Here is a 24681-nt window from a genome sequence, read left to right on the forward strand (position 1 = left end):
AAAGAAAGAGGAGAAAGAACATGAATAGGAGTAAAACCATCACATGTTTTATGAAACTTATTATTTGGAGATGTAGGTTGAACATCTTTCTGAGGAGAAAGGGAATCATGTCAACTACTGGAGTCTGAGGAGATTGAGTATTTTGAGGGATAGCTTCATGATCTCAAACATGACATCTTCGTCGACATTCTCTCGCACAACGATTCTGTCAAGTCTTAGTGGAAGGTTGAGAAGGAGGAGAAACATTTGAAAAAGTAGGAACGCTTCTCTCCCTGATAGTGGAAGTTTTAGGTTGAGGTATTTTTTTTTGAACAACAGAAGAAGCAGGCCTCTTCTCTCGATAAGAAGAAGGAGGTGGAACTGTGCCATAGAAAGGAGAAATATTAGGTGTAGGAAGGAAACCAAGCCCATCATGAGGAGGAGTTATAGGTCTAACCTTAGGAGGAATATTGTCGTTCTTCTTAAGAGAAGGTAAAGTCACATCCATAGAGATAGGTGGACAATCTTCCTTAGGAGGGAGATTAGTTCTATCCAAGAGAGGAAGAAGCTCATCTTGAAGAATAATAGGAATGTCAAGTGTTGCAGATCTAGGTTGACTTAAGGATAAGATCATATCTTTCTTCCATTTTTGATAAGATTGAAAAAGAGCATCGCTCCTTGATGGAAGAGTTTGAACTTGTTTACACCAAAAGAGATCAATAGGAACATCGGGGCTTCTTTCAGATGGATGAAATAAGCTATGGTTCATAGTTATGATTTCTCTATTGTGAGGAAATTTAAGACACTTGTGGATTGGAGAAGCAATAGCCTTCATGGAAAATTGCCAAGGATGGCCCAACTTCACATGGAATTTCTCAAAAGAAGGTATGATAACAAAGTCAACATCCATGGATTTAGCATGAACATCAATAGCAAGGGTGATAGAGCCAATGGTAGAACAAGATAAGCCATAAAATAACTTCACAACCACATTAGAAGTATCATATATTTTTTTATACAATCGTAAAGTAAAAAGATACTCTTCAGTTATGACATTAACCATGCAAGAGGGATCAATCAGGGCACCACGGCAATGGATATCCTTAACCTTTGTAACTATGTATAAAGGGCCATCGGGTGCTCTATTGGTCTCACTAGGGTCAAATGTAATACAAGGATCCTTAGGCATATCTTGTGTTTCTACCATATTAACCAAGTTTGGAGCCATAGAGGTGAATACTTCAGAAGTGAGAGAATTAGGCACAATATCAATAACGTTAGAGGTATGAGATGGCAAGGGATTAGTGAAAATCTTAAGATTTTGATTAGCAGGAGAAACTGATTTATTCCCTTTATCATTCACACCTACCATAGATATAGTACTATTATCAATCAAGTCTTGAATCTTATTTTTCAATGCAAAACATTTCTCAGTATCATGACTAGGTTGATGATGAAATTGGCAAAAGGAATTATTATCAAAATAAGGAGATGCAAGTTTGGAAGGATCAAGTTGTTTTATAGGAGGAAGTTTGATAACATTTATGTACAACAACTAAGACTTAATACTATGTAAAGATTCATTCAAATGAGTAAACTGTCTTTCTCTTTGAAAAAAATTAGAAATAGAAGGCACACTTGTTGTAGCATTCACATGGTTGTTGTTGACTGGATCATTGAACTTCAAGAAATTTTTTGTTAATTTGGACTTTGAAAATGGTTGTTGAACAGTCTCCCCCTTATCACTCAGAGCCATAGGAGTGGATTGCTCCATTTGACTCACTGTCAGTTGATAATTGTGGAGTGTTGCGCACAACTGCAGAAAGGAAGTAAACTTAGACAAAAGAATCTTTTCCTTGATATCTTTTTGTAAATTAAAAATGAAAATTCTTTGAATATCATTATTAGGTACATGAAATGAAATTTGAGCACACAAATGCTTATATCTGCCAATGAAATCAGTCACTTTTTGTTTAACACCTTGTTTAGAGTACATTAAATCAATCAAAGTGATTTTAGGACCATTGTTGTTTTGAAATTATTGGATGAAAGCATTGCTAGTTGTTGAAAGGAAGTGATAGAATAAGAAGGCAAAGAGCAATACCATTGTAAGTCCTTGCCTCTTATTGTTCTTGTAAAAAAATTTGCAAGCAATCATTGATCATAAGCAAAATGGATACACAAGGTTTGAAATGTTTTGACATACATAAGAGGATCGCCTTTTCCATTATAGAGTTCCAATTGAGGGATGTCCACATGTTTAGGTGACACAAATTTAACAATATCAAGAGAAAGTGGGCTTGCAACATCAAAGTTAGGCACACGAAACTTGGATTGACTCATAGAAGCAATTTGTTGTTGTAAGGAAGACACAATTTGAGCAAGATTGTTAATTGTCATTTCGGTAGAAGAATTGATGTTAGATATTGGTGATTGAGAAGGTGGTGTGATGTTTTTGAAAGAAGGCTTGGACTGAGAATAAGGTGGTGGGACGTTATGATAAGTAGGCATTGGTGATGATTGGGTAGGAAAAGGGACACTTAAAGGAGGTATAAAGTTGTTGAAGGAATTGCCCCCTTGTGTCATGTTGATTGGTTGAGGAATAGTAGGAATACTCATGGAAGACATAGGTAAAAATGGAGGATTAAATGAAGAAGAAGGATTTCCCCCATGACCTATGGTTGTAGGGTTGATAGAAGTACCCATAATGTTAGATGTGAAAGTAGGAATACTAGTCATAGGATTAGTCAAAGGAATAGAGGAATTGAATTGTGTTGAAGGTTGTGAGTAACCTAGGGTTTTAGCACAACTCTTGATAGGAATGACATTAGAATCACTAATATGTGCAATTCCACACAATATATCAATTCCATTCTTATAACTTTGAAGCATGTGCTTAAGACCTTCAATTAATGGAAGAGCTTCACTATTAGGGTACTCTTGGGACATCCATTGTTGAAAGTTGTCAAACTGATTGTCCAATCTAGAAAGTTGATCTAAAGAAACCCTAGTTAAAGCTTCTTCTTCATAATGAGATCCATCAATAGGCACATGATTAGGATGGGAAGAATTAGCATGATCCTCATTGAAGAAGTCACCCAAATTAGGCTTCATCTCCTCAGTAATTAAACCTTGGGAAGCCTTAATTATAATACTTTGTCTAACAGGGATAGGATAGGTAGGACTAATAGTGGTCAAATTCATGCACTAGAGGGAAAATTTGAATTTTGAATTTTAGAACAAAGTTTACAAAATTGAATAATGCAAAATGCAAGGAAATAATGATTACACAATTTGAACTTTGTTGGGGGAAAATGATGATACAATTTCCAAAAGTAAAAGGAAAATGGAATTTTAAAATTAGGGCCAAGGGAATACCACTTAATTTTAAAATTAGAATTTTTAAAATCATGGCAGACAATAAATAACCTCTTAATTTTAAATTTTTTCTTGAAAGTTGAAATGTTGAATTTTGAAGGTATTTTTGATTCTAGAGAGTTCAAAAATTGATAAAATTAGTCAATCTTCCAAATTCAAGATAGTAAATACAGTCATAAAAGTCTCCCAAAATTTCGGGAAAAAAACCAAGCATGGCAGGAACGCACATTGTCCGACAAAACTTTTTTGAAATTTTTTAGGGATGGATATTATGATGATTTTAAAGCTAGCCCCAAAAAAATGTTGAATGTGCAGGAGATATGCGTAAAAGCTCAAGGATGGAAATGAGGGCGGGTATCTTTCCTAACTGATCTACAGGGTCATACTCATTCTTGGCAAATGAATAGGTTGTTAGGCCCAATATGGAAAGCTAATGTACTGAGAGGGGAGGGGTGAATCAGTACTTCAAATCTTTTCTTTAACAATGACTTTACTGCTATGCATAAACCAAAAACTGTTGTAACATAACATAAAGCTAAAACAAATAAATAACAATCATACATGATTCACTCCATAACACATATATTTTGGTTACGCAGAAACTCTTGGTTAGAGACAAAAACTATGGTGGGGATGGCACCCACAAATTCACTACTGCAATAATAAAGGTTGCTCGGTTAGAGCTACATGTTTAGCTATTTCTGATAGCTTACCCTATTAGGAGTATCAAGATCATTAGATCTACCTTGCTAAAGGATTTTACAACACTTATTCTAAATGTTGCACCTAGTTAAAGGCTTTACAATTTATAGATTTTGTTAGAGTCTTTTACCCTGCTAAAGGTTTCTCTTACAACTCAAAATATTACAATAAAATCTTTACAAATATCTGCAACTTTACATCTGGAATGTTATAGCAGATTCTATGTGCTCAAAATGAGATTACCTTGCTTATAGCATACCTCGGTAATCCATGAATTAACTCGGTAAACCCTTCTGTTTACTCTGCTCCTTGACTATTCTCTGAAATCCTTCTCAGTGACCTCTGTGTCTCTGACAATCACAATACTCAGTGCTTCCTTATCTATTACACATGTCTTGCTTCATCTCTATTTTTTTATCCTTAATTCATGTTGTTTAAATAGATCTCTTATATCGGTGATCTGGTTCATTGCTTCGATCTTACAAACATGATTTATCGAATGAATAACCATACAAAATATTTCATTGGAAAGTTGACCTCAAAATCATACAAAATCTTTAAGTGCAATTTCCAATGTGATAACGATTCTTTGTTCCTCGATCTTGTAACACATTTCCACACATGTGTCTAGGTTCAATGAATCTGGTAACATGTTTCACTCAGTGTATATCAACTCGGTGTATCATTTTTGTTGCTCAATAGACATAGAGTGTAACTCGGTAGATAGCTCGGTGTATACTAGGCTCTGTGACTACTTTCTTCTATAACCGAATGCTTTGTGCTTACCGACTGAATGTTTCGGTAGTAGTTACCGACTAGAGTATATAGAATGAATTTGGACATAAAACTAATGGAAACTTAGTAAGTAGTAACAATCTCCCCTTTTGACATTAGTTGAGATGTTTGACAAAACTCCTTTCAAATTCATAACTCAAAAATCTATATACTTACAAAATTTGACTAAACTCACAATATATACATTTGTCAATGAAATAATATATTCAGATATACTCCCCTTATCAATATACTATACATAACTCTGATTTTGCATGCATTGTGATCAATATTTTGTATTTACTACTTGGTTTACTGCTCGGTGATTACTGGTCGGTGTTGTGCATTTGGATACTCTGTTCTGCTTGGTATACTCCCCCTGTATACTACACTCCCCCTTTGATACTTTGATGCTATACTCCCCCTTTTTGACAAACATCAAAACTTAGTTACCATTTAGTGAAGGCAACTGGTCAAAAATGGATTTATACTTTGTCCTTGCATCGGTGAGAACAGCAAAGAGGGCATCCTTGACACTATCCATGAGTGAATTCTGAGCTGTAATGTCAGCTAACAGTGAAATTAGTCCATCTAAAGTGCTTCCCTCTTACTGAGTGGATAGGGAGGTAGCCTTGTTGATCTGTTCTTGGACGGATGAAAGATGAGGAATGAATAATGTCTGAAGAGTCATTATATCCATCTTGATCTTGTGCTCTTCATTCCTGAGTTCCAATTGTTGAGCCATGAGCTTTTGTAACTTTGTATAGAAATGTTGAATAGAATTTGGCTCAGTGGTCAACTTATTTGAGAGATCGGTGATCTCTTTCTCAATCACTTCTATTTTATTTTTGATATCTTTAATGAATAAAGAAAATGTATAGAGTTTCTAAAATAAACAAAGAATGTGCTTGAGTTGAGGGGACAACTCAGCAATAAATTTGACAAGTTTTACTTTGCCAATAGCAATAGTTTTCTGTACCTCTTCAATCATTTTAGCAGTGAGCTCTTTGTCCTTCAATTTTCTCAAATATTCAGATGCGTCTACTCTAGATGTCTCTATTTTAGTTAGGAGTTCATCTAGTTGAATATGGATGGCTGCATCTTTTGTCACTGTAGCTTCAGGTAGCATATCTATTAATAGTGCTTTCACCTTCTGAAGTACTTTGTTTTTCTTTTGTATAGCCATTTGCTTCTCTTTTTCCGCTTTGGCTTTGCATAGTTCACTGAATTCAATGAGTGCTTGCCCTTTTAATTTGGATATGTCTACATTTGGCAACACTATTGGTTTTGACAAATCTAATTTGAAACTATGCTTTTTCATTTTCTTTTCTTTAGCTTTCACCGACTGAACTAATACAATGGCTTGGGAGGCTTGTTGACCCTTGGTAGGTTGCTCGGTAGAGGCAACACTTTTGTCAGTTCCTTGAACGTTTGATGTAGCCTTCGGTGAATCTTTGCTTGGGGTCTCAGTTGTAACATTTTCAGTGCTAGAAGGAGCTTGAGAATTCTGTTCCCTGGTGGCCTAAGAAGTAGCTTCTCCTTTTGTAGACTTGTGATCCTCTGTTCCTTGTTCAGTATCTTGAGGGGCCTCGGTTGAAACAGGCTGAGTGACCAGAGGATAGGGCTTAAATTGTTCCAAAACTAACTCACTGGATACCAATTTGGCATATGCATTCCCTTCTATCATTTCCTATTCTTTTGCCTTGGTGTCCATGATATCCTCATCAATTTGTATAGTGTCGGCAGGGTCTTGCTCGGTGATATCAAGATCTTGCTTGGTGACATCAACTATTTCAACTTCAACTTGCTCACCAGCATTCTTGATTCGAAAGAATTCCTGCCACTTTTCTTAGGTCTCATTCTCTACTTCCAAATAAAGGCCATTCATCAATTTCAAGGCTCTTTGCTTGACTAGGAAGTTTGTGTGGCAGTTTTTTAGATGTTCATTGATCTCATCTACTCACATGTCTGGAAAGAGATATACCATACTTCTTTCTCTCATCTATTTCTCTAAGTCCATGGCATATTTCCACTTGTTATCAATATGCAAATACAATTCTTTTGGAAGAGAATTAGTTACTTCCAATGGGACCAATCGGAATTTCAGAAGTGTGTAGATGACAGCTTCTTCTATTTGTCTCTTTTCATCATTAGATTTGAATTCATACTTAACATATCTGAATGCTCCAAATCCACCATATTGCTTCAGATTAGCACAAAAATTATCAACACTATGTACATCTTCCTTTTTACTCTTGACAATCTGAAATTTGTTTTTGTCTTCAGATTCGGTGTCACTGGACTCTTTAGTCAAAATGAGTCTCTGAGTAGATTTCTTATAAGTTTTTGTTACCTTTGGTGTGGCAACAATCTTTGGTTTCTTACTCAGTGACACTACAGATGATCTTGTGTTTGGGCGCTTTACTGAAGGAGTCGGTGATACCTTTGATGTATCCTGTTTCTTCCTTTTCAAAATTTTCCCTTTAGGAAACTTGGTGCTCAGTGTAATAGCTACTTCTTGGGCTTCATATTCCTCATCGGTGATGACTAGAGTGCCCTTGATAGGTCTGGAGGAAGAACCTTCTCCAAATTTCTCCGTTAATGCCTTGATCATTTTTGTTTATTTCCTTGTAGCCTTTGGTACTACAATGCTCATCTTAACTTTTTCTTTAACTTCTTCATATGTATCATATCTCAGCTTGGTAGAATGCCTTGGTAATGTAAGAAAAGCATCTATCTGCTGTTGTGTGATGTCAAAATCAATCTCATAATGCATAGGTGGCAAATGTTGAGTTCTCGGTTCCACAACATTAACATAGCAGTAGTCGGTGTCTACTTCAAAGCATATGTCATCCTTGTATTTCTCTACTAGCTTGGGTGGAATTCTATACATGTTATGCATCTTTTCTTGAAACTTGCTAAAGTAATCATCCATAATATCATTAAAGTTATCACCTAGTCGTTTGATGAAGTCATTGATTTGATGGGCGATTGGTCGGTGTAGCTCCCAAACTACATTACCGACTGATGGAAAGAATTTCTCAAAATAGAAAAACATGCATACCAAAAGTGATCCAAACTTTAGTGTATTAGCCGAGTTGTTCTTCTTTGGCTTCCTTATAGTGTTTGGATTCTCAAACAGGTTTTTCAACAATACTTCACAAAGATCAATTTTCATTCCTTTCTTCACAATTTTATATGCTAAATCGACTGCTGCATAGGGTACACTGTTTTCCCTTTCCGATTGGAAGAAACAATAACCTATGACTCTAATGGCAAACTTCAGCTCTGCATCTATCACATTGTTCAATTTCAGTCCTCTGCAATCAGATTCAACTCTGGTTAAAGTGATCAATTCCTTTTGTGATATCATTTTCTAAGCTCGGGCATGATCAAAAATAGGGTAACTGGTGATCAAATGAATGATTTCCCTGGTGATTTTAAATGGTTGCTCCTCTAACCATATGAAATCATCATGAACTCTGCTCAGAACAAACTTGACCCATTGGGGTTTGAAGACATGGGGATAGGCTAGGGCTTCAGTCAATCCCCTGATTTTAATGTGTTCATACTTGCTATCCAAATTCCCATCAATACACATTTCATCATATGTGTCCTTGATTTCAACATGACCTAGTTCTTTAACACGACACTTAGTGAAGAATCTAACATCCTCAACTAGTAAAACCCTATCCAGAATAAGTGAAAATGCAGTTTTATCATCCGGTTCAGATGCTACTTTGGGAGTTAGAGAGTATTTCAGTGAGGGCTTTTCAATGTTCTCAACAAAAATAGGCTTCTGGATCTTAGGTGCCATTTCAAATTTTGGATAATCACTTAACAAAAGATCCTTAGGGTTTGAAAACTTTTAAACAACAAACGCTTTCCACTTAACAAATGTAAAACAGATATTCACAACTGATATGATCAGTAAACTAGCTTGACAATGCATTGTGATTGATGTAAATACCTTGAATTTCACTTCGTAGGAGGTTTGATCGCCTTTGAATCGCTTTGCTCAGCTTTCTTGAAAACTTGGTAAGTGTAAAATGACCGCACAAAGTGCTTTAAGTACACAATATACCTTATCGGGCTTCGTGCAGTTAGGTTAGAAAGCATTAAATGCACTTGGTACCACTTCCTTTTTATGCTTTTACCAAGTAGCCAGACTTCCTGTATTTACCGACTAGACCGGCTTCCAAAAGACTTGATAAAATTTTAAATTTCCTAATGCATCTTTAGCTATGCAAATTTTTGAATTAAGTACATGACAAAATAGGAACTGTTAAGAATTAACCTTTGAGAGAATGCAGTCCCTTCATACCTTTACCGATTAATTTGGAATAGGTGCACCTAACTTGGTAGGTAAGGTGCTTTCTTCATTTGACACAATTTCCTTCTTTTTCCAAATCATTTGTAATTTGCTTCTTATTTCCTCAGTGTCTCCTCTTGGTTGATCTCTGCAATCTCTAGCCAAGTGTCCAACTTTGTGACAATGAAAACATGCCATACTAGGATTTCTCCATGATCTTCGGTTGTTCATTCCAAACCTTATAAAGGAGTTGGCACTTATGTGTCCATATCTTCCACAGCATTCACACCATATCCTTGTATTGTAATCCCATGGTACTGTAGAATATTGTCGGTTAGGATCTGTGTGAGTTCGGTGGCCTCTAGTATTTGCTCAGTGTGCAGACCATATATAGTTCATTTTCTTAAACCAACACTTCTTTGTATTATGTCCATATCTATTGCAGTTTTTACAAAACCCTTTGAATTTTGCCTTCTGATAATTGCTAATAGACTTTGTCCTACATTGGTTAGATGTGTGACCATACTTATTGCAATTGTTACAATAACCATTAGACTTAGTGACATTCAGTTGCTTACCTTTTCTGATTTGACACATATTAGCAGTATGTCCTTGTTTTCCACAGTAGTTGCAAATAGGCTTCCTTCCTTTGATGTTCTTCTTTATTCTAACTTGCTTTGATGATTCTCCTCTCTCAGTAGTGTGGATTCCTTTCTCGGTAGAGTTTCTTTCTTTGTAACCGAGTCTTACATCTTTGTTGTGTCTTCTTGTATTCAGTTGCTCACCCAACATCTTTGATGCTTCATAACTCTTCTTTAGTGTTTCTTTGGATTTCTTCTTTGTTTCAAGTTCACTGGTCAATCTTGATAGTTCAATTTTTAATGCTTGATTCTCATCATCCTTCAAATTTGCTTCATGATGTGCATAACCCAATTGATCTGACAGATTTTGTTGAATCCCAGTCAACCTTGTAATTTCATCATTCTTTATAGATACTAATGCTTCAAGTTGTTGTTTTCCTCTTTCTAGATCTCTTACTTTATCCTCGACTGTCCTCAATGCATCAAGATTTTCAGTCATCTGTGTGCTGAAATGTTCATGTCCTCTTTTCATTGCTTTTAGCTTATCAGTCAATGCTTTGTTCTTTTCTTTCAATTCTCCAATCATTTCTTCAGTCTCTTCAGATATACTGTTCCCAATACATTCCCTTAGCCCTAAGGGTGAACATACTCAATGAAAAGGGCTCTTCTGTGTTGGGTCCTACAACCGTCAACCCACCTATCTTCACAAAAAATTCCTTGAGAGGCCCATTCCTAAGATGATTCCTCTGTGCACTATAAATTTGAGCTAATGATTTGAAATTTATGGGTTCTAGAAAATTGGTAAACTCATTGAGCCCAAAAGCATTTCTGAATTCTTCAGTATTAATCTCAATAAGGGCTTTTCCATTTATGTCCCGAATGCTCCGTGTGACTGGATCATAGTTAAGTGCAATTTGGGTCAACAAATCCATATCCATAAATACCCCTGGGACTACCAACTTCCTAGCATCTAACTCCCAAATACTGTTTTGCGGGGCCAGAGAATTTCTCATTCCAAATCCAACCTTAAATAACCCCAACCCAGACAATCTGACTTGTGGGTCTCTCAACCAGTTACCCTTGTCATACAGTCCTTCTCCTACTTTCAAATGGGGAGCTCTAGGCACTAATTCTTTTGCTTTCGATGCCTGGTTAGTTGACAACGTTAGCTGTTCAAGAAAATCATCATAGATAGCTCTTTCCGGATAATTGACTTTCCCAGAAAATTCTCTCTCAGGTGCCATTTTAAAAACATAACAAATGAATACTACCCTTAAATAATTCTGTGACAAATCAATATCTTATCTAAAACACACCACACAAAAATTGCTATACAAGAATACGAGAAAACCTGTTCTTAACTCGAAGGAATTCGCTCTGCAACTGAATTGACTCGCTCTGTACCTAAAGAAAATAGCTTTGTATTTGCTCCTCTACAATAATTCTTTAAAAAGATACCTTCATCCGGTTGATAGGAAATCATATATTGTACCCAAGGTCTTAACTGCAACATTGATTTCGCATGCTTTGGCCGTCCTTTCAAAATTGAATTCATGGGAGAATTCATATTTTTCGCTCCAACGGGCCACAACGTTCCTGCAATTCTTTCCTTTCGTTCTTTCGCAACTTCATGAAGCATAACCATCGGGCAGTTTGGTCCTGTGAAATAGTGCCAACCGTCTGATCAAAAGAAACTTGATCGGCCGTTACACTAACTAACAGCCTTGGCTCCACACTGGGTCCCACTTCTTTATTGGCTACATGCTACCACGTGGCACTCAACCACTGGCTTTAAAAAACCTTTCGCATTCAACTCAATGTCGTCCGTGTGTCTTTCTTTTATACTGCTGGTTCCACCTTGGCGAGCCCACGACTTCTTTTAAAACCATGTGTCCATGGACACGTTACCATCCATCATGACATATGGACAGTCCTCTTTTACTTTCACTATTTCGCAACTTCGTGAAGCATAACATATGGACGGTCCTCTTTTACTTTCGCTATTTCGCAACTTCGCGAAGCATAACCATCAGGCGGTTTGGTCTAGCAAAATAGCGCCAACCGTCCGATCATTTTCTAGTTGCTCGGCGCTTAACCATCTAAATAGACCCCGGGAGGGGTGGGCCCTTTGACTCAACTTTAAGCACCTGGCATCTAGTCACCTTCAGAGCTGACATGTCAGTTTTTCATTTGCCGAGAGAAAGCACTGGGCTCCGATTAATTCTTGACACCTGTATCTGCCAGGTCATCTCCTATCCTATGACCTGACTCACCTCTGGGACTCGCCTTTTAGCCTTTAATCCCAACTTGCTGACTATTGTAGCTTATGCTGCGTGCCGCCACTCTATTCGCCTTCTCGACCAGCTGGACTGTCTACATGGAATGCCAGGTCATTTTGCAACTTCGCGAAAGATAACTGTCAAGCATTTTCATCCTGCGAAATAACGTGAACCGTCAGATCAAAAGGGACTTGATCACCTTTTAGTCACTTAGAAAATCCTCGCATGCAGGGTCCCACCAAACGCTTTCACCATTTCGTGAAAGGTATTTCACTTGTAGGTTCAGGCTACGAAATAACGCTAGCCATTGGATCTTGGACAAGATGAGACCTCTTTAGACCGGACCAAAATCGCCATTTAGAACGCAAAGCCTTTTTGCAACTTCACGGGTTTTAAACCATGCGCAACTTCACCTAGTGAAATAGCAAAAGCCATAGATCCATCCGCGAGATGTGCACTGGTTACCGAGCCGGACAACTTTAGGAGAAATACACATACGACATAGATTTTTGTGATTAATTCACATGACCGCCTAGGCAAAAGACAAGCGGGGACACTTCCTACGATCCCATAACCCATTACTTAAGTGGATAAAGTAACGAAAGAATAGAAACCAGAGGGTTTTTATCAAACATTAGGCGATTTAAAATCAAAAAACCCTAAACCCTTAAGACTTAACACAGAGCTGAAGTAATTGAAAATGCATCTTACTCAAGACTTCAAAATCATAGCCAATTATGGGAAAGGAAAAGCCCATTTTTAATCAGTGATAACACAGAGCCCATTGAAGGAGAAGAGAAAATGCAGGAAATGACGGTCTGCTCCGGGTGGGTCCTCTTCTGATAAGGGCTAAGTTTATTTATGTTTTATGAAGTATGCAGTATGTAAGGCATGAATTTTTTATATCTGATCATGCTTAGTAGTTTTCAGAGGGCTTAGGAGCCAACTATTAGTAGATTGTAAATTTCCGATAATGCCACATAGAACATAATTTTGATATAGACAATATATTCGATCTGCTGCAAAATTTTGTAAACTTTTTATATAATACTACTTCGACCGTAGTCTATTAAAAATATTAATGTATTATTATTATTATTTTAACTATATTAATAACTCCATATTTTCATCTTTCTTGCTTCTTGTGGTGGTTTATTCTTCCTCTCCCCTTCGCACCATGTCATTTTACTAGTTTTCTCCATGGTTGTTCTTTGTCATATGATGGTCATTTCTCCCATCAATAAGTGCATTTCCTTACCTTTCCCAAATGGGTAGTACCTGAAATCTGGCAAATTTTTCCTTATGATAATTTTTAATATCCAATGCACTATATATGGTTGAGAGTTGATCCATGAGGTGTAGGGAATAACATCCTAGTTGCTTTCCTTTGTGTTCTTTATCCCACCCAAGTTGCAACCAATATTTTCCTTTCCAATTGTATAGTCATATACCTCACGATCAACTATGTGGATGAGCGTTTGCTCCCCCACAATACTTTTAATTTTGCCATCAAAGATTATGAACTTCATTCTAGTAAAGCATTAGAAGGAAGGATTTACTTATAAATTTAGGGTATTTTCCCTGAAGAGATGAATCAGAGCTATATACTGCTTTATTAGCTCGTAAATTGGAGCTTTGTGTGATAAAATACTTACAAATACAAGGCACTCTTCCTATTGGAACATCTACACACCAGAAACTATTGTGCAAGAGGACTTAAAAACCCCATATAATCAAATATTTTTGAACAAGTTAGATGCAAAGAAATTTTAAAGAAAACAAATGAACATCAAAATAACACATAAGACACAAATTTACGTGGTAAAATATTGACAAAAATACCAAGGAAACATCCACGGGACAAGGTATCAGTATTCTTATTGCTCATGAGAAAATTAATTACAAACTTCACAGCTGCTCTTTCTTGTAGTCTGAATTTGCAAAGCATAACAATAATTATTACATCACAAGTTTCCTTCATAGGCAACATTTATATATACCAAAATTATTCTAAATGCAACTACCACCAACATAGAAATATCTCTCTCAACTCCTTAAAAGAAAGTAGGAAATTTCTCACAAAGAAAAAACTCCTTAAAATAAAACAATAACTTTCTCACAAAGAAGAACTCCTTAAAAGAAAGTAGAAACTTTCTCATAAAGAAGAAGTGCTATTATGAAGGTGAGAAGAAATTAGGAATTTATCACTTCTATAACTTCATGTTTCTAATTATTGTCACTATCCAACAATCTCCACCTTGACAACAATTTACCTGATACCTGCCCAAAACCACCATCACCCCTTTTGCAAGCCAAGAGAAGCCACAATCCATTTCAGCTTCTCTACCAGTATTAGTTTAGTAAACATGTCTGCATAATTTTTAGGGGTATGAACTTTCTCAAGCATTACTCCACCTCCAATAACCTGTCTTACAAAATGGTACTTAATTTCAATATGCTTGATTCTACTGTGATAAGTTGGATTTTTATCCAAATGAATAACACTTTGACTATCACAAAATACAATCACTTTGTCTTGCACCTTTCCAAGCTCTCCCAAAAAATCCTTCAACCAAATTGCCTCTTTACAGGCATGCGCGACATCCATATACTCTACCTCAGTTGTGGATAAATCAACTATTTCGTGAAGCTTTGACATCCAATAAATAGCCCCATCTACAAGAGTAAAGACATAACCTGATGTAGATCTCCTTTTGTCCAAATTAGCTGCAAAATCAAAATCAACATAACCACACACTGACCCGCTAAAACCATCATAGGTGATACAATAATCACTTGTGCCTCTGAGATGCCAAATCACCCATTTCACTGCTGCCCAATGCTCTTTACACCTAGATTTTCCATGTATCTACTAACAACACCAACTGCATGTGAAATATCCGGTCTTGTACATACCATCACATACATCAAACTTCCTACTACATTAGCATATGGTACACAAGACATATAATCCTTTTCTTCCTTAGTACTAGGACATAAAATTGAAGAAATCTTAAAATGGGAAGCCAAAGGGATATTTGCAGGTTTCACAATTTGTATACCAAATATTATGAGGATCTTCTCCACATTATTCTGCAGTGGTAACCAAATCTTACCATGTTCCCTGTATCTGTGTATCTCTATGCCCAAAATTTGTTTTGTTGTTCCTAGATCCTTCATCTCAAATGTCCTATCCAACTGAGCCTTTAACTTATTGATTTCAGCCATGATTTTACTTGTTACAATCATATCATCAACATATAATACCAAGATAATGAATTCGCCATTTTCCAAACTTTTAAAGTAAACACAATGGTCATAATCACTTCTTACAAAGTTTTGGCTCACCATGCAGGAATCAAACTTCTTGTACCATTGTCTGGGTGACTTCTTTAGGCCATACATTGACTTCTTGAGTTTGAAAATAAATTTTCTATTGTGATCTTAAACAAACCCTCTCGGTTGTTCCATATATATCTCCTCATCAAAATCTCCATGTAAGAACATTGTTTAACATCTAGTTGCTCTAATTCAAGATCAAGTAATGCAACTAATTCTAATACAACTCGAATAGAAACAAGTTTAACAACTAGTAAAAAAAACTCATGAGAATCAATACCTTCTTTCTGAGAATATCCTTTTGCTACCATTCTTGCCTTGTACCGTACAACTTTATCATCAACACCCTTCTTCAGTTTATAGACCCACTTGCAACCAATAGATTTCCTTCCCTTTGGAATTTATACCAGGTCCCATTCCTTATTCTTCTCCAAGGCATCCATTTCTTCTTTCATTGCTATTTTCCATTTAGCATTTTTCAGTGCTATTCACTGCTTCTTGATAACAACTTGGTTCCCCATTGTTATATATCAAAGCAACTGATGAAACAAAATCATCATACCTTTTAGGAAGATTTTTGACTCATGTGGATCTCCTTAGAGATGGTTGTGGTGTTTTCACACTTTCTTGTATGTCTTCTAAATCTGCACCTTCTTCTTCAGAAGAATTTTCCTGCTCCATCTCTTTTGTAGATGGTTGAGTCTCCAATTGAACTTGTTGATATTGCAGTACTTGTTCCTATTCCAAATCATTTTCTATAATGTTTGATTTTGGCAGAGAAGATTCATCAAATACTTCATCTCTGCTGATGATGATTTTGCAGGAAGTAGGATCCCACAATCTATATCCCTTAAATCCATCACCATAACCAACAAAGGTGTATTTCTTGGATTTAGGGTCTAATTTAGAACGATAATCCTTAGAAACAAGAGCATAAGCATCACAACCAAAAAAATTCAGATTTGAATAATCACATGAATGACCTGTCCATACCTCTTCAAGAATATTACAATCTATTGCAACTAATGGTGATCGATTTACCAGATAGCATTTTGTATTAATTGCTTCTTCCCACAACTCTTGTTATAATTTGGCATTACTGAGCATGCTTCTTGCTCTCTCTAGAAGAGTCCTATTCATGCTTTCAACAACACCATTTTGCTGAGTGTAAACCATGGTTTTATGCCTTATGATCCTAGCTTCCTTGCAATAATTTTCAAACTCTAAAGATGTGAACTCACCTCCATTATTTGTTCTTAAACACTTGATTGATCTGCCAGTACTCTTTTCAATCAAAACTCTAAATTGCTTTAGTACACCAAACACATCAACTTTTCTTTTAATGAAATAGACCCATACCTTTTTGGAGTAGTCATCTATAAATGTCACAAAATATGATGCTCCTCCAAAAGAAACTACATGAGATGGACCCCAAACATCTGAATGGACATAGTCTAGAACACCTTTACTTTTATGACTACCCGATTTAAACTTCTATCTACATTGCTTCCCAAAGATACAATGCTTGCAAAAATTCAAATTCAAATCTTTTAAGCTTGGAAGTAACTTGTGGTTTACCAGTACCTTTATTTCTTTCTCGCTCATATGACCCATTCATTGATTCCATAAACAAGTAGATTCATCTGCTTGCTTAGATACCACTATTGCCTAATTTACCTCAGTACTCCCTTCTAGCCTGTAAAGGTTTCCAAATTTTGTAGCCTTCATGACCACTAAAATGCCCTTGGATACTTTAAGTACTCCACCTTGACATTAGGATTTATAATCACTAGAATCCAAAACACCCAATGAAATCAAATTCTTTTTCAGCTCTGGTTCATGTCTTACATCTGTTAACATCTTTACAACACCATCAAACATCTTGATTCAAATGCTCCCAATACCAATAGTCTTACAAGAAGAATTATTTCCCATAAGAACAACACCTCCATCAATAGGTTGGTAAGTGGAAAACCAAATCCTATGTGGACACATGTGATCATAAGCACCGTAATCCAAAATCCATTCATTTTGATGTTTTAAGATATTACAAACACATAACACTTCACCAACCATACCTAAACTAGTCTCAAAAAAAAATTCTTCCTTTTTGGGTCCATCATTCTCTTCTTTCCTCTTCCAATAATCTTTCTTGAGATTCCCTAATTTATTGCAATACCAACATTTCATACCCTTTTTGCCTCTTGACTTGGATCTTGATTTACCTCTTGAACCCTCCCCTTTTTCTATGGATCGACCTCTAGTCACCATGCTTCTAATGTGGAGGTTTCTACATTAGACTTCCTTCACACCTCTTTAGACAATAAATCCCCCACAATCGAATCAAATTCAAGAGAGTCAGTTGTACTAAAGCTAATAGAAATGACTGAGCAATTCCAAGATTCGGGTAAAGAACATAACAATGTAATTGCTTTGCCTTCATCTTTGATTTTTACATCCATACTACCCAATTAACAAATAAGGGTATTGAAAATATTTAAATGATCGACAATTTTTGTAACTTCCTTCATTTGCAAACTATATAGTTTCCTCTTCAAGTAGATTTGGTTTGTCAAGGATTTTGTCATGTAAAGACTCTCCATTCTGCTCCATAAGCCTACTGCTATATTTTCTCCAACAATAGTAAAGAGAACCTTGTCTGCCAAACACAACCAAATTGTTCTTAGAGCTCTCATATCCAGATCTTCCCAATCCTCATCAGACATATCTATAGGTTTCTTTGGTTTTCCACCCAATGCCTTGTGCAATCCTTGCTGCACTAACAAATCTCGTGTCTTGAGCTTCCATGGCTCAAAGTTATTTTTGCCATTAAATTTCTCCAGCTTGAACCTAGAATTTGAATCCTTTGCCATTTGATGCTGGAAAAGTCAACACCAAATTCCAACACAACCTCTGCAAAAAATAATTGCTCTAATACCACTTGTTGTGCAAGCAAAAGCAAAAACTACAGATAATTAAATATTGCAGAACAAGTTAGATGCAAATAGATTTTAAAGAAAAGAAATGAACATCAAAATAACACAAAAGACACAAATTTACGTGGTAAAACCTTGACAAAATGCCAAGGAAACATCCATGGGGCAAGGTATCGGTATTCGTATTGCTCGGGAGAAAATTAATTACAAACTTCACAACTTCTCTTTCTTGGAGTCTGAATTTGCAAAACACAACAACACTTATTACATCACAATTTGCCTTCATAGGCAACATAGATATATACATAAATTCTTCTAAATGCAATTGCCACTGACATAGAAATGTCCCGCTCAACTCAAAAGAAAGTAGGAACTTTCTCACAAAGAAAAAAATCCTTCAAAGAAAATAAGAACTTTCTCTCAAAGAAGAACTCCTTAAAAGAAAGTAGAAACTTTCTCACAAAGAAGAAGTGCTATTCTGAAGGTGAGAAGAAATTAGGAATTTCTCATTTCTATAACTTCATGTTTCTAATTGTTGTCACTATCCAACAAAATCATGCTCCAATTCGTCCATGAACAAAAAAATTGACAAGTTGCTAAAGAACATGTGTCCAACTCTGGTGTGGCCATAGAGATTGTCAAATGAAAAGTAAAGACTTGTTTATACTTTTTGCAGATGAAGCAACCCATATATACAGTTTATGTTTCCAAGGAAATGATTTTTTGCAGAGCTGGGTCTTTATGATGGGTGGTGCAGTTATACACACTTTGGTTCTTTTATTTTTGTATACAATGGAAGTATATTGCTATTATTTGATGGTTTATAATCTATTCATAGTGTTCAAGGGATGGCTCATTCCCTCCTCTAGTATCTAAATATCACTTGTATAGGGTTTGTTTGGTTGTAATAATGGCGGGTTGGCCATTCTCTGACTATCCAATTATTCTTTATTTTGTTTGATACACTCTCAAGGGATAATCTTTGATTTCCATATATATATGCCCATAGTCTTTTGCCTCAAAAAATATTATCTAAATGATAATCTTATCTTCAAATTTAATTCTATAATAAAAAATATTTATTTTTGTATTGAATTTATTTATATAACTTTCTAAATAGTAAATAACATATTTCATGCATCAAATTAGTAAATAAAAATTAGATAAAAGGAAAATAAACAAACCCAAATTTTAAAGTTAATATAAAAATATTAAATTCATTTTGAACCTAAATCACTCCCATATAAATCTCACATAAAAAATAATATAAATATAAAAATGAAACTAATTCTTTAAAATAAAATATAAAATCAACATAATAATTCAAATTATATTCTTACTGTCAACTAAATGGTACCAAGACAAAAACGAGCATGCAAAACAAAACAATGAAGAAAATAAACAAAGCAAAACCATGGGGAAAACAACCCATAAGTCTAGTTTGAGCAGCACATAGATGCATGCACAAATCTTTCTATGTTTACTGTGGATCCTTTGCTAGTTGTTGTTTGTTGCTCCTTTATCATTTGTTGTTGGCTATGAATCAAAGTAAATTTGTCAAAAATGTTAATTGAGTGCTTTTTGGTATCCAACTTGCTCCCATTATTTTCTATTGCTATAGAGCGTAAAACTCCTGAAATGCTATTGTTTAGGGGTTTTTGGCAGTAAAAATAAATAAAAAATTCCATTGAAATTCATGCCCACCTCTTTAATTGCAATGGTAAGTAATGAAATCACCACGTTAGAGATGAAATCCCTTGGATTTGATAGACGACATTTTCAATTGATTCCCTTTGGAAATTTATGAACATTGTTTGAATAATCAAGTACATTGTTTTACTTGACTATCACAAACCAAAATCTGGCACTATAAAATCTAGTCTGAGACAAATCTGTGGGGGTTCTCCACCTAAAATATCCTATCAACTAATTATAAGATGTCTCATTATCAATAGAGACACAACACAAAAGATATTCTATTATTATATTAACAAGGTCAAATACTTATTAGCTTAGTATCGATAGAGTTATTAAATACCTATAGTTGAACTGACATAGAACTGATATCATAATATTATATGAGGCTAAATACATTTAATATATTGTTATGGTTTTAAAAGAGCCTAATACATGGACAATTTAGTTTCATAAAATTTATAGGGATAAACACAAGATAATAAAAACTTATCAATACATTAACAAGTCACACACAAGAATACCACATTGATGATTCAAACACATGGTGTAATGCCCACCAAAATACCCTAGAGAAATACACTAACTAACATGCAAATAGAGATAATTTTTTTTTAAACATCTACTAATGCAACATATACAACTAACTACTCATATGCATTTAACATCCATTAATGAGATATACATGTTTCCATCATGGGCATAAACATAAAAGCACTACATGCAAACATAAATAAATACAACTCTATAATTAATCTTTCCCTAGGGTACCTCAACGTCATTACTTAGAACTTATCAAGACCATATCCATATAAGCATAACTTCATATTTACTACTTCTAACCCAACTACATCTAGCTTTTCATACATACATTGTTGGAATCCAAGAACACTGAGAGAGGGTTGGGGGGTGGGGGGGGGTGAATCAATGTTCTACTAGAATGATCAAATTTAACCTTATTAACACATGCATTCACCAATCGGTATTCCGGTACATATAGAATTGAAAGAAGTAAAGCAACCAATAAGCCAATCACACAAAAGAATACCATAACACAAAGAATTATACATGGAAAAACTCAAAGAGGAAAAACCATGGTGAGATTTGTGACCCACAATATCAATCCACTGGTCATATGAAGAGATATTACAAAATATAGGGGTGTGCACTTGCAGGAAGGCTTACAGCATAGAGAACACTGCTCAATCACAAAAGGAGCCTCACTGACTACATACGAATCCATACTACAATCCAAAGAAATGATTGAATTGCAAAGATAGCATATTCTATGCCGGAAAACAGTTTCGGTTAAGCTCTATTTGTTCCAATCTAAAACCCTAAACCCTTGTCAAAGTAACCCCTTACATGAATGTCCTCACATACATGATCTCTCTCATATATCTCACATATCCTTCATTATTTCCTTATCCATACATATTACAAAATGATCTAATCAACTGACCTATATAACCCTTACAAACTATCATGCCTTATGTTGGCTTATAAAGATAATTATAATATAGATATATATGTCAGCTCAATAACATAAATACATGAACATCAATATCAATTGCTGATGCTGGATCTCCCAAATGATATTGGCCTCCAATACCGATAACCTGATTATAAACCATGTCGGCCTACAATGCTGGTAACCAAAGAAATCCATCTAACCTGCCGGTGCCGGTGCCGGTGAAGAGTCTGCTGGTACACTACCAAACCAAAATATGAAGCCAAAACATGTTGCCATCAATGACAACATATTGAAACCAACTAATTGAGTGTCCATCATTTTTCACATGAAGCCGGTTTCATCCTGAGCCTACTCCCCCTGAGTTGAATATCCATCTGAACAAAATACTCCATACCTCCAAATCTCCTAAATATTTTTCACCTATACCTCCCCTTTTAACATCAATGCCAATCAGAGATTACTTTAGTGGTGAACATTTGGCAATGGCAAATTTTTCACGTTGGCGACTTGGGAAATGGCGAATATTTTGTACTGACTGGGGGTGGCCATGTCGCCAGAACCTTATCAATTTCTGTCAAAGTCACGACCTGATCGCCATATGTTTTATGCAATTAAATGTTTCTATGTGATGATTTCGCCAATACAATATACGGTGGACACATGGTAAATTTAATTTTTTTGCCTACACTCTCCAAGGTTGCCTTAATAGACGACCATAATTCACCTATAGGCATGTGAAGATTTGTTAGCCAGGAGGACCCAATTCGCCCGACATTTTTCCAACGCGTGTCTCCATTCACCCCAACTTTCACCAACTATATTGTATTTGCCAATTATTTGGACGACCTATAATCACCTCAAAAATTACATAAGTTGTTTATGGACGACCTATAATTGCCTCAAAAATTACATAAGTTGTGTTATAGTTATGCGAGATTCGCCAAATATTTGTATACCATATAAAATTCCCGCGGAATTCATCATATAAGGATTGGTATAAATACATGCAAAGATCAGATCTATCTCAACACAATCCAGTGGGTTCTAGGCTCTGAATTCTGATCAATAGTGAAGTTTCAGACCAAAGAAAATCATTGTTGTTGACTGCATTGGCGACTGCTAGTGACCTAAAGGTGAGCGATCATATTTTTGAAGTGTTATAATATTATTCTAAATTATCTATATTTGTTTGCATTGTTGAATTCATTTTTATTCAGTGGCGACCCGTCAGTGCCAAGTAGTCAGGACTCAGGGGGGACATTCAAACCCTAGACATCTACATTGTAGGTCGTAGGGCCAATGAAATATATATTATACATTATAGTCTATTATTGCTTCTTCAACAAATTGATATTTTTTTGGCAGCCTTTATTTCATTGGAGATGTCGAACAGGAAGAGGGGTAGGAAACCTAAATGTGGGGAAGGCCATGAGAGGCCAGAAAAAAGAAGAATGTTGTCTTTGTACTTTGACATTGGAAAAGATTGTGGTGAAAGTCAGGAAGGTACATCATCACAAGTACAAGTACAAAATTTGCCACCTACACCACATGTTGAAGATGACGACGAACCTGATATCTCAGATTAGGATGATCTTGAAGAAGATTATCTTGTAGATACCCAAGTTAGCCAGAATGATATAATCGACTTGGGTGATAATGCCATTGATGATGATGCACAGAAGGGGAAAAGAAAAGCCATATCAAAAAAGGGTGAACCACAATAAAAAAAGGATCGGGAGTGGGATATGTCAGTGAGGAATTTTCAAATTAATTGGGCATCAAAGTATCCATTCATTGAACTAGTGGAGAATCCAATTGAAGGCAAGCCTCCAATAGAATGTAGGTGTAAGATTTGACTTGGAAACATAACAAGGAAATTAGGCTACAGCTAAAATTTGACACCATAGAAAAGCATATGGGTAAAGTTTATGAAAAACAAATGATAGACGAGGTTGAAAAATCAGTGATAAGATGGAAAACAAAGGAGGAATGTAAGCATGTGAGGAATGCCGAAGAGTATTATTTTCATGAGAAAATACAAACGAAGCCTACTAAAATTAAAGGTTCTATTGAAGCTAGTTTTGGGAAAGCAATGCAAATAGAACAACTGGGAAAAGCCGTTCAGTTAAGCGTTGTTTTTTATATTTTGAGTAGAGGGCATGCTATGATAGTTTTCCCATCAATTAGTGGTTTATTACACTTTTTGAAAGTTCCTAACTATCCTAATAGACACTGGTCAGTAAATAGTGGATGGGAATGGGCAAGTTGTCTTGCTGAGGTTGAAAAAGAAGATGTAAAGGAAAAAATAAGAGAGTCAAACTTTATTGCATTTTCTTTAGATGAAGTTATGGTAGTAGACAATACTTCATGGGTATGCATGCATGTTTATACTGTAGAGAATCATACCTGCCAACCTCATCTACTATCTGTTTCTAAAATGAAGGATAGTGCGACAACGAAAAATTTATTTCAACTAGTAAAGAGAAGTTTAATTGAATATGGAGGTATGGATGACATGACGGTAGCCAAAAAATTGGTTTGTGTTGGAGCAGATGGAGCTTTAGTAATGCAAGGTCACAGGAACAGTCTTTGTACAAAGATTGAAACTTCATTTGCACCGTACATTATTGCAATTCATTGCATGGCTCACATAATGAATCTATCTTTTGGAATTGTGAGCAAGTTTGCTTCGGTTAAAAAAATTGAAATTTTAATCAGAGAGCTCTACTCACACTTCTGTCGAAGTCCCAAGCGATTTATGGAATTTCAACACTTTGCTAATGTAATAACTAATGGGAACAAGCTTCTCAAGGATAATGATGCCAAATGGATCTCTTTGGATGGTCTAGTGCATTGAGTGTTTTCAGAATATCCATCCTTGATTAGACTATTTCACACAACTAGCGACGAATAGGATCAACCAAAATTTTCTGACCTTCTTTTGAGGTTAAGTAATTTAGAGACACTCTTAACTTTAGTAGCTCTTCTACCCATGCTAGAGGAAATGAGGAATATTATGAAGGCTGCCCAAAAAAGAGCTCTGTATATTGTAGAATATGCTACTCTGTGTAAGATGACATGCATGATCCTTGACAATCTCTATCAAAATCAACCAACACTATCTGATGAAAAATTTGTTAAGTGGAGGACACTCACAGATTTGAACAATCTTGATAAATTTTTACAAATCAATCCAGAGGGGGAGGTATGTGCCAATGTATGGGGAGTTGAG

This window comes from Cryptomeria japonica, chromosome 3 (assembly GCF_030272615.1).
Source record: "Cryptomeria japonica chromosome 3, Sugi_1.0, whole genome shotgun sequence".
NCBI lineage: Eukaryota > Viridiplantae > Streptophyta > Pinopsida > Cupressales > Cupressaceae > Cryptomeria > Cryptomeria japonica.